The sequence below is a fragment of the Lytechinus pictus genome, chromosome 2, assembly GCF_037042905.1.
Source record: "Lytechinus pictus isolate F3 Inbred chromosome 2, Lp3.0, whole genome shotgun sequence".
In the NCBI taxonomy this organism is placed as follows: Eukaryota; Metazoa; Echinodermata; class Echinoidea; order Temnopleuroida; family Toxopneustidae; genus Lytechinus; species Lytechinus pictus.
Window position 1 is genome coordinate 32,319,477 of NC_087246.1, and position 18,920 is coordinate 32,338,396.

General features: G+C 37.6%; 1 protein-coding gene across 2 annotated transcripts in view; it reads right to left on the bottom strand.

Annotated features, from left to right (window-relative positions):
* LOC129254395 (CUE domain-containing protein 1-like) overlaps nt 1–12,139 on the bottom strand; it is a 28,733-nt gene extending 16,594 nt beyond the window's left edge. The window contains exons 1-2 of one of the 2 annotated variants that reach the window (XM_064115454.1): nt 12,033–12,139; nt 3,741–3,813 (exon numbers count right to left, since the gene is read on the bottom strand). The gene's annotated coding sequence lies outside the window, so the exon portion shown is untranslated. Of the gene's footprint in view, nt 1–3,683; nt 3,814–12,032 lie in introns of both variants that reach the window. The other variant, XM_064115460.1, reaches the window with a different exon arrangement.
* Between the last annotated feature and the right edge of the window lie 6,781 nt (nt 12,140–18,920).

Below are 18,920 nucleotides of genomic sequence, written 5' to 3' on the forward strand. Positions count from 1 at the left end.
GTTCGTGGCTCACCGATTAAGGTAAAAAGATGTATGTTGCAGATACATCATTTTGCCATATACTGTATCACGAAGATGGGTGCGCTCACTCATATGAAAAGTGTAACTAACAGAAACACTTTTTTACCGAAAAACATTGCACTCTACTGCGGCATTTTATGAGTGTATCTGTAAGATACATCCTTTTACCATAAAACAAGTTGGCAAATTTGTAAAAAGTACTGCAGATAGCCCAAGCTACATGTATCTTGAAAATTAAAATACATGTACCTGTAATTATGAGAGTAAGATAAATGAAAACAGCTCCCTGAAAAACCCTCCCCAATGTAAAGACCTGAAAAAGTCAAAATTTTCAGATACACCGTTTTGCCATATGACGGCCACCGGGGGATGGGGGGAGTTTGGGGGTGGGATGGGAGATGCAAAGCTGGCCCGTGCCCCCCCTTTGAGAGGCATAATTAAAAAATGTAATGTAAAAATGCTGTTAAAACAGAACTGTCCCCCCCCCCCTTTGAAAGTGAACACCTTTTTCTTTTTTTTTTGCTTGCCAAATTTTTTTGTGGACGAAATGTCCTTATTTTTTTGTTGAAAAACTTTTTTAATTCATTTTTGTTTGCTTGTCTAATATTTTCTTGGGGAAAATGAGCCCCCCCCCCCCCTTTGGAAAATCCTAGATCCTTCCCTGTATCATTCATAATTCTGTTTTTCCAAAAATAAAAAAGTATCAGCCAAGCCTACACCTAAATGCAGTGTAGGGAATTTTAAATTCATAACAAAAATATCATGCAAACATGATTGGTACTATGGAAGCAAGATTGGAATTCAATTAGTCGAAAATATGCTACTTTTACAAATCAAATAATATTATAAAATCATCTGCAAACTTCTGTCAATTTTGTAAGAGAATGGTTAGGTTTCCTGAAAGTGGAAATATGGAAGCATCGTGGTCTAGTTTCTGACTCTCGCCTTTCAATCAGAGGATTGTGGGTTCAAATCCAAGCCACATCTTTGGGCCTTGATATTGATGAGGGATTGCACTGGAAACTAACGCTGTTTTTTTAATGGGTTCATTGTGTGTGAAAAGATGGGCAGGTACAACAGAGATATGACAGTAAACAATCAATGTTCAGAATACCAATTTATGACAATCAGCTCAGTCTCTTATCTTGTGCAAAGTTATGACAAGATCAGAGCGCTGTTCCCCCCCCCCCCCTCCCATTCCTCAACACTTTTGAAATTTAAAGAAAGAAAGAATTGGAAAATTCCATTTTATCTCTTAAAATGGTTCCATGTGCTATACAAAACTAGCACAAATATTTAAGACTCTAAAATCTTTGCACATACCTTGGCTTGTTTATTATTTGATGTCAAATGATTTAATATCGTATCAAGTTGGTGCCAAAGTACATGTACAGTACATTGCATTCAATTCTCTTTCTCGACTTTGAACTACCTAATAACAACAAATATTTTGCTACATCATGGAATCATGCATCCTTGAAGGTTATACACATACAGCCTACCGGTATTAATAAAGTAAAGAGCCTTTGTATTTCTGAATTGACAAAAAAATCTCACAAACAAATCTAGCTCCTCATAAAAAGTATGCCAGCTAGTAAACAATGTAAAATTTTGAGCATACTGATGGAAACTGAATGCAATAAAAGACTACACATGTATTGTACAGGACTGAAACATTTTTTTTAAGAAATCATCATTCAGCAGGCCAAAATAGGGGTCTAGTACTCCAGCCTGAGGCTGAAATTAGTAACAATAGGGTAAAATTAATCTAATAAAATCCTGAAAATTACATTAAAATCTGTTTTGAAAACCATGTTCATTCTTAGCAGTAAATAAAACGTTATTTTGACTGCAATGAAATCTTTTCATAATTTCTTTGTAATTTTGAAGTATATGTATACTATGTACTAAATGAACGATGATTTCTTCAGTTTGTATGAATTTAAATGATGGAAATTGAATGCTTATATAATATATTCACAAGTTTTTTTAATTTTAAAGTTATAGCTTGATCAATTTTACATGTACATCCGCACAAAGAGTATATCTTTTAGGAACATTTTTCTTTGTTTTTCTCTTAGATTGTCTTGTCTTTACAAATCTAGGAAAAAACATTCTGTATTTTGATCTTTAGGAATGTTTAAATTCACAAAACAAGTAAGTTATATTTAAACTTTTTATTTATTTGACATCTACATGTATAAATTTGCCAAAATCCATTTTAGCATGTGGGATTAATAGGGGTTGACTTTAGTTTCCATGCCAAATTTGCTCACAATCTTAACTTATAATCAATAATATCCTAGTTTCTCTCCACAGATTTTTTTCCTGATTACTTTTATCTCTGATTATTCATGTTACATTTTATTATGGATTGTAATGTTATGCCTGTTATCATAACCAGGTTTCATTTTTTTTTTTTAATTGTGTACAATTCAGCCACTGGCTGCGAGACACAATTTTAAATAAACCATGAATGAAAATAAATTTTTTAAATAGGTGTTAAGATTGACTACAAGTACTTTAAATGATTCATTGGCTCACACATGCAAGAATCAGTGGAGTCTCCAGAATGTCTGTAGGTCTGTATGCTGCTTTTTTCTTCAAATAAAGTGAAGAAAAATACGTAGTTTGGAACCCTAAAATTACCTTGGGTGCAGAATTTATAGGAAAATTACTTTAAAAATGAAATTTAAAAAAGTCATCAGATAAGATGACAAATAACCATAGCTGTAGCATAACCAGATGTTTCCAATTCCTACCATGTATGTATTCTGCTTCTAGAATCCAGTGTAAAACAATAAACTGTATGATTGCTTCTAGTGAGCAAGTATAAAAATACACACACTGGACCTGCTGGACTTTTTTTTAAATTTGACAGAATAAAGCCATACTTGGCAAGACTTCCAATATATGTCCTCTCCACTAAAATTTAAAAAATATACATGGACAAGGTTTATAAAGCCATTTACATGTAGGAAGGAAAAGTTGGATACATAGCAAAAAATTGCTTTACTCCTTCAAATTATCAAGTGCGTGCAATTCCAAATGGTATCGGTTTATTTAGTCAGAAAAATAAATCCCCTATACTCTTGGAGACTAGACTAGTCATAATATCGGCTTATCGGCTTAAGTTCCCCTTAGTCTATGTACACAGGGGTCACCCATCTATGAATCGATAGAACATTCCAAATAACCATGTATTAACATATAACATTGAATAATAACATATGAGATTAATCGCACCGAGCACAAGCCCAGAATGTCTGCATTAATTAATTAATTGTTTCTTTTGTATAGGTTATGGTATATCATGCAGTAACATGTATTTTATATTACACATTTTTAATTTTCTCTTTTCAAACTTCGGAAGGAGAGGTCTGTTGACAGGCATCACACCGTCTTGGTTAGGTATTGGGGGGGCCTAGGCAGTGCTTGCTTTTTATTAGCAATCACGCGCATGCTGAGAAGCCCGTTCAAATTACTAAACCAGGTTGGCCAGAAAATACTATTCAAACAATCAATGATTTGTGATGAGCCGCCTTTCACGATCTCATATAATTGTCTTAAAGCAGCGCTGATCCATAATGCATCAAATTTTATAACCACAAAAACGACAAAGTAATCATAGGCATAAATATTCATATCTGAATGACACGCACCTTAAAACCTAAGTTAACAACAACAACATTATAATCACTGTGAAACACAAGGCTTACGGCAATTCCTGCTAGCTCAGTGAATAAGGCGGCAGACTGGAGATGCCTCGTTCTGCATCCAGAGGTTTGAATCCTAGGCAGACCGGAAGTAGAAAAAAATAAATAAAAGAAGGGTGTTTGTCGTAGAAAGTGGAGGGGACGTACAGAAGTCTTTCCCCATAGGCTGGTATGTATCCAATTTTTCATTAATATTTCTTGGAAATGATTTTCCATTATCATACTGTAAAGTAGTCAACAGGACAAACAGTTAATAGGCCTAAGGCATCATTTATAATGTTCACAGCAATACTTTAATCATAACATAATTAACTCTGACATGTTCGGTAAGGTAATCCCGTTCAAACTATGGAACGCCAAGTGTGTACATGCTACGACACTACAATCCTCCTATCTTGCGGATTGAACTCAACAACACAAATATGTGATTTGCTCTTTAACACAAGAGAAACATTAACGTTGTGCAAGTACTGTTTGGTTAGCTTATTAACTTGTTAGCTACTAAGCCATTGCATGCACGACTATATAAGTAAACCAGAACATAAACAAAAACAGAAATTGATTGTTTGATAAATCTGTATCACTTGACTATATGATAAGATGTGTCGCTTGATGAGAATAATGCTTTCATTTGCATAAACGGAATGAATGCATGTAGTGAGTTGTTTGTCATTGTTTCTCTTAATGATGCTACATGTATGTATTTGAAACTTCATACTTTCATATACTGTGTGCTTCAATTTTACTGTAGAAACAAGCTGCATGGATTGTGTGAACACAAAATAGTTTTGTATCAAACATACTAACTACAAATGTCAAAACAAACTTTGTTATTCATTTCAAACTAAGCTAACAACAAACTATCTGACCTGTTTTAAACTATACTACAAATCAATTTTGTTTACTTGTTTAAATTTAATGCAGAGAGACTTTTCTCTTAAAGTATACACCAAATAATGTCTTTTGACTCTTTTCCTTGACACTAAAGCAAATAACACTGTATGTCTTTTCCTTGACACAAATAATAGCACATGACTAAATTCCAAAATAATCATAAAGAGACTTTCTTCTGTTAGTTTGTTCTACTCTGGTATCATGTTCATATACATATACATATATTACTTCCTTTAGCACAAAATATGATATACCAACAATCTTATGTGAGCGTGTGTGTCTACTAATACTATTCAATTTCCAACTATTTCTAAATACATGTTTCATCTTGCATATAATACAAATGATGCACATACATAATCAAATTCAACCTGTTACATACATGTACATGTTGATATAGGAAATAATATCTTTCTCCATAACACATAGAATTAAGTTTTCTTTCACATATGTTTGTACTAAAGTTGAAATTTCAACAGATTTTTTTTTTTTTTTTTTTTTACAACAAATAAGGCATATTGTATGCATGTACATGTGCCAACAAACTCAGTTGCTAAACTGTTGCTCTTTGAAATAGGTCTATTTGTTTTGGCATTCTAACAATAACTTCAGATATTGGATTCTGCATTTTACTGAAACAATGCTGGTTGATCGTAATGAATCTTGCATGCGGTGCATGTACAAATTATGCATATTGATATGATCACATATTAGTAACATTAAACTTGCATCGCAACATGAGATATAAGGCCAAAATGATGACATTGAATAAAATGAGGGACTGCAATCATCAAGTATACAGGTACATGTAATAAACACAATATTAATTGTGATACAGTCAAGTATAATAGTCATTCAGATATCGTGGAGGAGCATGAACGCGAATGGGATTTCTTCGTGCTACCATAGGAGATTGGTTTTGAGGATGGGGGTTCGCTATTTGTGGCAATAGCATATCGTCGTAATCACCTGTTGCCACACAAGTGTCATGTCGACCTTTCAGGACTTTATAGCATGATGAATTTCGCGTTACGCGGTATGAGCCACGAGATGCAACGATTTGCGAACCTTTCATTGCTACGACCTTCAATGGTCTGGTATCAAAAGGAGTGGTGTATTTACCAATATGCCCATCACGCTTAACAAGGACATAATCACCAACTTTGATTTTTGATTCACCGATTCTCTGATACTTTTCTGCGTTTGCTTTTTGCTTCTCCTTCATAGACTTATCACGATTGCGAATTGGACCGTCGTTTTCCACGTGCGATTGCGGTTCTGGTAGGCGAGTGCGGATTGGACGCTGGAACATGACCGTTGCTGGTGGTATGCCAGATGTGCTATGTGGAGTAGCTCGGTAATTCCTTAGAAACGTGTACAGCTCGTTTCCAAGATTTACGCTCTGCAGTGGATGTGCGAATCACCTTCTTTAGGACTCTCATGAAACGCTCAACTTCTCCGTTGGCTTGTGGCCATCGTGGAGTAACTCTGCGATGGCGGAATCCGAGGTATTGCGCAAACATGCTGAAATATTCACTATTGAAAGGTGGTCCATTATCTGTGCGGACTACTTCTGGAACACCGAATATTGCGAAAACGCGATCCAAGTGAGGAATAACAGCTTTGCTCGAAACAGACGTAAGAATTTCAACTACTGGAAATCGACTATAATCATCAATAATGACAAGCAAATGCTCTCCTGTTGGAAGATCGGAGAAGTCGATGCTGACTTCCTTCCACGGGTGGGTTGGAAGTGTTGACATTTGTATTGGCTCACGCGTTGTAGAATTGCTCGTTGCTTGGCATGGAATACACTGACTGATCTTGTCTTCCACACGCTTATCAATACCAGGGAACCAGACTTTTTCGCGAATCAGCTGCTTTGTGCGAACTACACCTTGGTGCCCTTGGTGTGCGATTGTGATGATGCGATCTCGAAGCATAGACGGAATCACAATTCTGTGATCACGGAGTAACACTTTTCCGTCTTTTGCGACACTGAGCTCATTCTTCACATTTTTGAAACACTGCAACTCTTGTGCGACTGAGTGCCAACTATTCTCTTCAATAGCTTTGATGCATGCTTGCAAGACAGGATCAGATGTGGTCGCTTCCACTATCTCATCCATGCTGATCGACTTTGGCACTGCATTCTCAATGATGAAGTTGATGTGCTCTTCCGCGTTTGGCTCAACAGTCAATGTACTAGACGATGGATGTCGCGATAAGTAGTCGGCTGGGTTGGTTGCTCCTGGTTGATATTCTAGTACAAACTCATACTGCTGAAGATGAAGCATCCATCTTTCTATTCTCGCTGGTGGAGATGAATGAGATCTATTGAATAATGGCACAAGTGGCTTATGGTCTGTGATAACCTTGAACTTGCTGCCATATAGGTAGAGATGGAAGTGTGTAATGCCCCAAGTGACGGCTAGGGCTTCGCGTTCAGTCTGTGAATAATGCTTCTCAACAGATGTAAGTGAACGGCTTGCTAGTGCTACGATGCTGTTGGATCGATCATCTCCCTGGACGAGCATTGCACAGAGCCCAACGGGGCTGGCATCTACTATGACAGTTGACTGACGACGCGAGTCAAAATATGCCATGTGGCAGTGCTGTGCGATCGCGTGCTTGATGTTGTTGAAGGAGTTTGTGTGACGCTCTTCCCATGACCATGGCACGCTCTGTCTTGTCAGATCGCGAAGAGGTTCCGACAGCGAAGCAAGATTTGGGATGAACCTTGCGCAATAATTGGCTAAACCCAGGAAACTTCGGACCTCCTCTCAATTGCTGGGCGGTGCTGCTTCAATCAATGACTTGACTTTTGTTGGGCTGGGAGATATGCCAAAAAAACTCAACTGAAGACTTGTTGAATTCGCACTTGTCACGATTCAGAGTTAAGTTCTTCTCTCGTAGACGTTGCATGCACCTCATCAGTCGTTCGTTGTGTTCTTGTTCATTTTTGGCATACACCAAGATGTCATCACTGATGTTGATCACGCCTTGAAGACCTGCAAGTGCAGATTGAATTAGATTCTGGAATTGCTCCGCTCCGCTGTTCACTCCAAAATTCAATCGCTTGTACTGATACAAACCAACATGGGTCGAGAAAACAGTGAGATAGCGTGATGCTTGATCTAGCTCAATCTGATGATACCCTGCATTAAGATCAAGCTTCGTGAAGACTGTCGCTCCATTGAGGTGAGCTAATATGTCGTCGATAGTTGGAGTGACATGTCGTTCCCTCTCAATAGCCTTGTTGACAGCTCTCATGTCGACACAAAGTCTGATTTTGCCTGGTTGCTTTGGTTTAGGCACAACTCGAATTGGAGAAACCCATGGCGTAGGCTCTTGATGCACGGGCTCAATAATGTCCAAGTCTTGTAAATGTTTCAGTTCAGCTTCAACACTACGCCTAACGTGAAAGGTATTCTGCGATGTGGCTGAGTTACAGGAGTGACGGATGGATTTACATGCAGCTTGCATGTGACTCCAGTGAGCTTGCCAAGTCCACTGAATTGATCACTGAATTCATCAATAATCGATGGTGCAGCATGAACATTGTACGTTACAGCGATCATTTGAAGCTTTTTCGCAGTGTTCAAGCGTAGGAGTGTTGGACCGTTGTGCTCAGTGACAAAGAATACAGACGTTTGCGTCTGTGTCTTGTGGCGTACTGGAAGAGAGATTTTCCCCAGAACATCAATGGGACTGTTAGCACCAAATGCATAGACTTGTCTGTCTGTTGGTTCAAGTAGTAGCTCCTGTTGGGAGATAGTGTTGAATGTTTCTTTGCTCATAATATTCACTGAAGCGCCGGTGTCGATGACGACAGATGTCATAACATTGTTGATGAGCACTGATACTCTGAGCAATTGATTACTCTCGTCAGATGAGCCAAGAGCAAACAGATAGTCCTCAGAGGTCGAATCTTGAGCTAATTGTGGTTGTGACGATGGTTGTTGGGACATTTGATCCATGACATTAACTTCCGCTTGTTTGAGCTTACTTCCGCACATTTTGGCAAAGTGATTTGGTTTCTTGCAGAATGAACACGTTTTTCCTTGTGCCGGGCATTGATCACTGTGAGGATACTTGACACCACAGTTGCGACAGACTTTAGACTTCGATTGTTGATGTGGTTTACCTTTAGGTTTCCGATTTGGTTGATGTCTGTTATGGTTAACGTAGTGCACATCAAAGGTTGTTGCCGCACTCTTCGAGATTTCGCTGGCATGTGCAGTAGCTGCTTCAGCAGCCCTGACGATTGTAACTGTTTGTTCCAATGTCAATTTTGCTTCACGAAGAAGTCGCTGACGAATGTTGGAATTTCGCATTCCCAGGATTATTCTGTCTCTAATGAAAGATTCTGTCAGCAATTCAAACTCACATGTTTCAGCTAACGATTTGAGGGACGTGACAAAGCTTTCGAACGATTCGCCCTCTCCCTGAACTCTAGTGTTGAAAATATAGCGTTCATAAGTGGTGTTGGCATGCCCTTTGCAGTGTTCCTCATATTTATCGAGTACCTTTTGGAACACTTCAAATGGAGTCAGCTGCCGTGTCCCAGGTGAAGGTGTTATAGAGGTCTACCGCCGGCTGCCCGATTACGGCCAGTAGGGTGGCTACCCGCAGGGAGTCGTCGCGGCTCGCTATCCCCGTCGCCAGCTCAAAATTGCCGAATGCCTGTTTGAACTTCTTGAAGCTCGTTGCCAGATTTGTTGAGTCTATCTCCAGAGGGAGAGGCGGTGGAATGGTGAAGGTTGCCATTTTCTCTCGTCGCTAATGTAAAGTAGTCAACAGGACAAACAGTTAATAGGCCTAAGGCATCATTTATAATGTTCACAGCAATACTTTAATCATAACATAATTAACTCTGACATGTTCGGTAAGGTAATCCCGTTCAAACTATGGAACGCCAAGTGTGTACATGCTACGACACTACACATACATGTAGAGGGGATTTGGCCATGTGTCTTGAGGTCGCCTACTTTTGTGTTACATGCTGATTTTTGCTTTTGCATCGCTTTTTTAACTTCAAAAGTTTCCATCTCACCAAGTATACATACTACATGTATGATAGTACAAGTATATTATCTGAAAGGACCAGTACGACAATACACCAGACGGTGGACTGTACTGTTTCCAGAAGAAGAAGAAAGGAAATTGCTAAATGAACCCAAATATGCACTCAGAAATAGAATTATGCGTAAGTCCTTAGTGTTATATTGTGTTGAATAGACAACAAAAATTGTAATCTCATATTTGTGATTATAGTAATTTGTAGTCCCCCAGTGACCTTTTTTTCTGTACAGTAAAGACCTTATTTACAATGTATAATCTTATTGGGTTTATGGTCAAGAAATTTCTTCAAAATCAACCAGAACTAATGGATTCAAAAAATAAAAAATTAAGAAATATATTAATATTGTGTGTGCTATTTTGCCTGCATTGCCATGTATATCTACATGTACTGTGTTCATCTGATCTAAGCCTAGGTATAAAATCACATTTTCTGTTTTTTACACAAAAGCTACAATGAAATTAAGAATAATTGAAGAAAATCTTTTTCAATATGGAAGAATTGTTATGAAACTTGAAAAAAAATTGACAATTTTTCTTTTTCTTTTTCAATGTTTTTTACCGAGTTTCTTTTATATTTACATGACAATGGCATTGCCAGAATTATTTTTCAATCAATTAACACTACAGTTAAGACTAAAGGAGATACAGTAGCTTTAATTTGTAGTCGGAAGTCAATTTTTCACAAAAATATCAATGTTTTACCCAGAATAGCACAGAATATATTGAGAATCCATCAGAAAATATTGAGAATCCATCACCCATGGTGCACCGTCTTCAAAGAAATGTAACTCAAGTTCTATTTATCATAGACTAGAGCAATGAAACTCTTTCCGGTTCCATTCAGCTATGATTTTTTTTTTTTTTTATCTTGGGAATCATATTTTTTATCCACCAGCACATGTGCTTGAAAACTTAAATTTTGTATTTTTGAGCATATTTTGTATGGGCCCTCTATAAAGTAAAGTTGGTCTAAAATAAAAAAGAAAAGTAAAATACTATTAAATAAAAAATAGGAACTAAACAATCTCTCTTTAAAAAAAATAATTAAAAGAATTCAATTTTGCTTAAGACTTACTAAGAGTCAAGATGAAAAGCTGTCATGGAAACTGCCAGTATAAAAAAATCAAGCATACATCCCCAGGCCTAACCCAGATAGCTCCCGCCCGCGCAGCGGGCGGGAGCCCAGAAGCTTACCGTGTATTTTACCATTGTCACCGGACTAGGGTGATTTATGGTCTAAATATTTCTCCAAATGAATTGTGAAAACGGAAAGGATACAATTACCACGATTATATGGATGAAGGTCTAACGAGTGGCAGATTCCTGACATCTGGGCACAGTCTGGAACCTCAAAAAAACTAAAAGTTATCTCCTTCTACCCAGTCTCGATCGGCCATTTTGTTACGATTTTTAACAAAAATGGCCGATCGAGACGGGGTAGAAGGAGAGAACTTTTCGTTTTTTTGAGGTTCCAGACTGTGCCCAGATGTCAGGAATCTGCCACTCGTTAGACCTTCATCCATATAATCGTGGTAAAATTGTATACTTTCCGTTTTCACAATTCATTTGGAGAAATATTTAGACCATAAATCACCCTAGTCCGGTGACAATGGTAAAATACACGGTAAGCTTCTGGGCTCCCGCCCGCTGCGCGGGCGGGAGCTCTCTGGGTTACCCCAGGCCAAGAACAAAAGAAAATAAGCCAACAATCATTGCCAATCTTCAACTTACAAGTTCAACCAGGGAGGGAGTCTAAGTTAGTAACAAAGCCAAGGACACAGGGCCTAAATGGATGAGTCATTGAGTGTGTTTAATAAAATAATAGAAATTAGAATACTTTTTACAAGACTACAAGTACAACCACCGAAATTTGCCAAACAGAGTCTACAGTCCACACAAATGAAAAAAGATGGCGGCTTGGAATACATTTGACCGAATGATCAAACAAGGACTTGAAAAAAGATGATGATAAAACAAAATTATTTTAAGGTTGGTAAACGTACCTCTCGCAAAGGATGCTGGTTATTTATCTCAAGTGCAATTACAACAGAGTCTATCACAACAAAGTGATATCACCTATTCCATTACGTGCATAAGATATCGCACGCACTGATCATGCAATGGACTTTATGGTAAAAAATCTTGGCTAGGCCTTGGGAATATCAATAATCTCCTCGACTGACCTCGTCATTTATTATTTTTGAGGGAATCAGTTGTATGATCGAATCGATGTACACCTAAATGAACTCTTAACAGATGTTGGGGGTGTCGTCCTTCACGTAAACTCAGCAAATGGATGAAAAATTGTAAACTTACCGCGCGTCAAAGCCGTAAGTGGAGATTTAGCACTTCCTCGTCTAAAACCTCCACTGGATCAAAGCGCAAGCGCAAGCTTGCTCGACAGCTAGCTATCGCGGGACTTTCCCTTGGCAAGTTTTGTTTTCGTTTTCATACAGACCCTGCCCCCAAAATTTCCTCGGCCGAGAAAAAAAACCCAATAAAAAATAATTGACAAGAAATGCAAGTAAACCTGAAAATATTTTGAAAAATCTTTAATACAGGCCTATTAGACCAACAACAAAAAAAGCAAGCTGCCCACCTAAACCACAGCAAGCATAATGATGCTGGAGGCCGTTTGAAGAATTAGAGGAGATCGAAGGGAGTCTGACTTACATGTATTTTATTATTTAACCGTTTTCTTTTGAAATATTATCACTGTTGTTCGAGTGGCCGACGGTTGTATTCTACTTAAAAGGGAACTTTATAGCCCGGGCTATATAGTAGAGCATTTTTTTCTTTGCAATCCTATAGACACTGGCTCCTAGCAGGGGCGGAAATCTCTCCCAAAAGGTAGGGGGGACACAGGGCATGCAGATCCAGCCTTCGCCAATAGGGGGGGGGGGGCGGAAATTTGTTTCAGCCATATTTTCCCCGATCGGCAGCACGAAGATGATTTTTGTTTGTTTCTTCGAAGGGGTAGTCCTCATTAGTCACTTCTTAGCTTTGTTCTTATAAATTAATATATATAATGATGCGAGCGCAAAGCGCGAGCTAATTTTTTTGGAAATTTTATGTATTTTTTCCTAAAATTTGAACTGATTTTGGGCAATGTTTATTATCCTGAAAAAGATGTGTATGCAACTTAATAATTACTACGAACGCAACGCGCGAGCAGAAATGAACTGATGGAAAACATACCTGTTAAAGTAGCATTTAACAATCAAATAATGATTTTTTTTTTACATTTTCACCTAAAGAATGGAAATTCTAAGCACTTTATGTAACTCAAGCAGAATAGGTATATATGTAAACAATTAATGCGAGCGGAAAATTTTGAGATTCAGTCCTATAATATTTACTGTACGGGACACTCTATTCATGTTTTGTCAATCCTTAAAAGGATTAGTATTAATAATGCGAGCGCAAAGCGCGATCAGAAAATTTGTATATACGTTTTGAACTGGTACCTGTTGAAAAGGTACCTGTTAAGGACTACTTGCACTTAGCCATGAAGGCGTTACATATTTCAACAATCAAAAAATGCGAGCGCGAAGCGCGAGCTGAAATTTTTTTAACTTTCTAAAGAAAGAATGGAAAATTTTAATCAGGTTTTGTAATCGTGAACAGGATAGCTATAACTTAACGATTGATGCGAGCGCGAAGCGCGAGCAGAAACAAAATCGAGATTTAGACCTAAAAATGGGCCACTCTGTTCATGTTTTGTAAATCATCAAAAGGATGAGTAATATGGGGTCTTCCTACATTAATAATGCGAGCACAAAGCGCGAGCAGAAAAAAATTGATATTGTGATCTGAAACTGGATAATGATTTAAATTAGAGAACAAGTTGAGTATCTGAATAAACATGCGCGAGCGTGTTTCATATTTAGACCTAGAATGTAGGCATTCAAAATACAACTTTAATCATGAAAATCATGAAACTTTGATATTCCGATCTGAAAAAAAAGTGAATTTCAGCTTTATATTTTAAGCACTTTGTAGAAAAATTGTAAGGTGGATATGGATCGCACTTAAAAAAGAGCTGATATTATTATTACTTTGAGTTTTGACATAAGACCGGGACATCCTTACGACATGTCATCATATGAAAATGATGACTATCTTCCTATTCCTCTTGCTAAGCGCGAGATGAAACAAAAGGGACAATTTAATTATTAAATTAATATCATATTTATTAATGCCTAATGAGGGCGCGAAATCTGATGATATCATGGCATAAAAACTGGACATTTCACTTTTGTGATTACGAATAGGATGCATCAGTTAATATATTTTTAACCATTAATGCGAGCGCAAATCGTGAGCTAAAATTTTTGATAAACTGTCATGAAAAGGGGTAAAATTTTAAGTAGTTTGTTGTATAATCAATATTGGAACATTTATATAACTCGCCAATCAAAATGCAAGCGTGCAGCGCGCTAGCTGATACGTCTTGACAATCAGACCTAAAAAGGGATATTTTGGAAACTTTATGGAATACACGAAAATAATAGGTACCTGATAAATCAAAATTGCGAGCGCGCAGCGCAAGCAGCAAATGTTAACATTCAGAGAATAAAACTGACATTTTTACAGAGCACTTTTTAAAAACCAATTTGTAAATTACACAAATTAATGAAAGTTCGATTTCCGAGGTGAAATATGTTTTGTATATTGACTTCCAAGCTTGATATTCGAACTCCATATTGAACAAGATATGTAAATCACCTATAACAGGCAATGCGAGCGCGAAGCGCGAGCGAAAATTTTATATAGTGGCACGAAAGATTCTTTTTATTTTCCAAGTCTTCCCCTCATCTTATTTTATGCACTCGTCGTCCTCTTCTTTTTCTCCTCTCTTTTCCCTCCTTTTTTACTTCTTTCTTTCCTTTTTTTTGCGCCGCCAAGAGGGGGGGGGGGGGGCCCTCGGCCCCCTGGGTCCGCCTATGGGGACAAGGGGCGGGAAAATTTGACAAGCAAAAAAAAAAGTTATCATCGCCAAAGTAAGGTCATCTCGTCCCAAAATACATGTTTTATTTCGATTTAGAATGATGTATTTCTTACCATCATAAAAGACCAAAAATAGTAGGGGGGACATTTGGTATTGTGTCCCCCTACTATTTTGAGTAGGGGGGACACGTCCCCCCTGTCCCCCCTGGGATTTCCGCCCATGGCTCCTAGCTGTAGAACAATTAACGTTCAATTTTACATCTTAATTTCAGTTTAAAAAAACCAAATCTATAGTGGAGCATTTTTTGTTGTTGCAATCCTTACACTGCCTCCTGTACGTATTATTTTTTAATCTTTAACTTTCCATATCGTAACGTGATTCTTCGCCGCAGGCAGTACTTCATTTCAATATAGAATCCACACCCTGAGCCACGTACACCCCCATGGGGGGGGGCGGAAATCCCAGGGAATAGGGGGATGTCCCCCTACTCAAAATAGTAGGGGGGGCACAATATGAATATCAAATGTCCCCCCTACTATTTGTGGTCTTTTATGATGGTAAGAAATACATCATTCAAAATCGAAATAAAACATGTATTTTAGGACGAGATGGGATGATAACCTTTTTTTTATTTGCTTGTCAAATTTATTTTCGTCGAAATGACCTTAAATTTGGGGTGATAACATTGTTTTTGCTTGTCAAATTTTCCAGCCCCTTGTCCCCCCTACCTTTTGGGAGAGATTTCCGCCCCTGTACACCCCTTCATTGCGTTTCCCCACATCAAAGTTTCCAAAACCTTGGAGGGGGATAATTATCCAGATATAGGCCAAAGCTATATGGAACAGCCTTAATTCATGAAGACATTAAAAGACAATTTATATCCTAATTCTGAAACTAAAACTTAAAAAATAAAAACCTAAAAAACAGTTTTCGTTCAATTCTTCACAATTCAATCTAAGAAATAGGGGAGATTATAAGTCAAGGTTACTAGCTTGTCACTAACTTAATTGGCTCCTAGTTGACCAGGCTTCATTTGGGGATGATAACCCTAGCTTGCATACGTAGGGGCTGTGAAGGGGGAAACCCTGTTTCAATCCCAGGAGCAAGTGATCCCTGGCTAAATTTGGTTTGGGTTGACTGCCCATTCCATCTTATTACTAATGTCACATTATTTGATTATGGTGTATTTTGTGGCAGTCATGGGCCACTTTTCAACATTTAATGATAGCAACATCAGGCCCAATAAAGAACAATCTAAAAAAATACATCTTGAAAATCGCATTGAGCATAGTACAGAGTGGGTTTGGTTCGTAGCTATGTACAAGTCGAATTTATACTTCCCATTTTAAACCCCTTTGTAACCGCAGTGAAGGACGATATGGTCCTATATTGAATACTAGTACTCAATGGATTGAACTGAATTATGGATTTAAACACTGGAAATTCAGTTGTGACGTCACATGCGAGCACCCCCTCCTACCCACCCACCCATAAGTGGAAATCGGAATTTATTTCACCCGTGTATGGAACTGCTAATGAATCCTCTTGAAATATCACAAACTCATCAAGAGTTTTATCGAAATCCGGTATAAATTGCTCCCACGTGACGCCAGGAAAGTGTTATAGATCGTATTGTTCACGAAATCGTTATTAATATGATTCTCTCATGATTTTTCAGCGTTTCTTTCTTCAGGGTGGACTTCCTCTTATGATTTATTTTAATGTATTTCATTTGTTGACACCCCCCACACACACACACCCTATCTCCTCCCCCTCTATCTCTCTCCCTCTCTCTCTCTTCTATAGTAGGCATATACAGTTCTTTGCTCCGTTCATCTCTCATCATCACTTCATAGCCAGATGGGAGCAAGTAAGAATGGATCAACATAACGAGGAATGTATAAACTTTTGCCTTCTATTACATTGTTAAAGAATGAAATATAATTTCAACAAAGGCGCACATTGATATCATAACTAATGGTTGTAATAATTACCCAATCACAATAGTATGAACATTTATTTGAAAGAATATTTAATAATCTACATAGGCCTATCTCTTTTTTTTTATATCAGCAGATTATAAACTGTTGTGCCACGATAATAAATAAATTTACATGCGATAGATATTTTCAAATTATACAGCCATGTACTATTTTTATCAGCTATTTCATAAAAAGAAATCGGTAAAGCTCTGATGAACTGATATCAGTGGTAAAGACGTAAGTTGCCACAAAATACCCAAGTTGTAATGGATAGAAAATGCATTCTTGTTTACACATAGTTCTACAATGCATCAACAATGAAGATAATTATTGACATATTTCCGTAAAAAAATGAACTTAGTTAACGTCAAAACAATTTTTATTACTATATTTCTGTATTGAAGAAAATGACCACCATTACTGACATTATGATGTAAACTGTCTATTCAGTCATTAGTTACAACTAACCTAAATTTATTTATGTCACACTCATCATGACTTGTATTGACTTATATTATGAGCTAGCCTCAAGGATAAAGCAGCGTGATTGTGAAATTAAATTTGCGTTATTATTATGATAGAGAATCCAAGTTAAAGTTCATTTTTGGCTGATTGGAGAGGTTCCTATTTCACCCTCTAACTCGAAAGGTGGTGGATTAAAAGAAGACTCATTATAATGGTAACAATATGGAGCATTTACTATATTAATATACTAGCACTCTACTTCGCTTAACATTTGGTATCAGTTGACAAGCAAAAAAGCAAAAAAAAAAGTTTTCACCAAAAATTTGAGGTCGTTTCGAAACACAAAAATTTGACAATAAAAAAAGTATTCAACAAAAATTTGAGGTCGTTTAGGGGGGGGGGTGGAACCCCTGTGACCACCTCCCAACGTACAAAATGGGTTTCTAAAAAGTTAAGGGGGTTGAACCTTCAAATCACAGTTTTCGACTGAGCGTGTGAAAGATCCGATGATTCTAAAGACGAATTGCAATCATCAATACAATGATGATTCAAGATTCACGTGTGAAAAGGCCCTTTATCAACTAGGGCCTTTTCACACGTGAATCTTGAATCATCATTGTAATGTTTATTGCAATTCGTCTTTAGAATATCGGACCTTTTACTCGGAAAATTCGTACCGTAATTTGAATGAAACTAAATTGGAATACACCTCCGGAGTAGAAGTTTGATTTGTGATTGTGATTAGCGTTCGTAATTCTAGTTTGGTTTCACACGTGCTAAAAATTCGTCTTTAGCCTTATTTTTCACTGGAATCATCATTCAAATTACGATTTTTTTTTTATCGTGTGAAAGGGCGGCTAGATTATTAGCTTTATTAATGCATAATACGGACAAGAAAAGATATGTAACAGGGAACATAAAATTATTTAAAAATTTTGATAGGGAAATTTAATGCCATTTTGTGTAAAGTACTTCCATGTGGTTTCAAAGTACTAAATTTTCATTGATATTTTTTATAATATTTTTACGAGCTGTTTAAGACCCAAATTTCACCCGTTGAAACTTTGGATATAACATGGTGGGTGTTTCATAAAGCTTTAAGAACGACTGGTGAACCTTTCTTACACGCTATAATCACCAAGGAACATAATGGTGAATGTCTTTCACCACAAGAAAGGATCACCAGTCGTTCCTAAAATCACTCTTAACTTACGAAGAGCTTTATGAAACGGCCCCCAGGATTAAAAATGTGGGCTTTTTTCGCTTTATCTCCTACTCCCTCTTCCTCTCTCTCTCTTCTCCATCTTTGCCCCTCTCTCTCTCTCTCTCTCCACACATCTTGCTCCTTCAACCTCAACCACTCCCTAACTCATTTTCCCTCTCTCGATCTCCCTACCACTCTTCCTCTCCCCCTCCCATCTGTCTCCCCGCCTTTCCCTTTCTCTTTATGTCTCTTATCTTCTCATGCCCTCGTCATCCAAAACGAAAGTTCCTTAATTTCTCTAAATTTGACCATCACTTCAAGGCCAATGGTGTTTCACAAGATACACGGTAGATGATGCTTGCCCCAAGAGCTTGATCAGGCCCCCGTAACACAAACATGACAAAGGCTAGCGATTACTTGCTGGATGAAACGGCCTATCAAGAGCATCGTTGAATGCGCATTTTGTTCAGTAGACTGAGGAGAAACCAATAAAAAATGTCCTTCCAAATTTAACGCAACTTGGTCCCACCTGACTCCTTGTGAAACACCCGATTATATTGTTAAAATACAGACCTAGGAAATAGATACCAATAGACTAAATA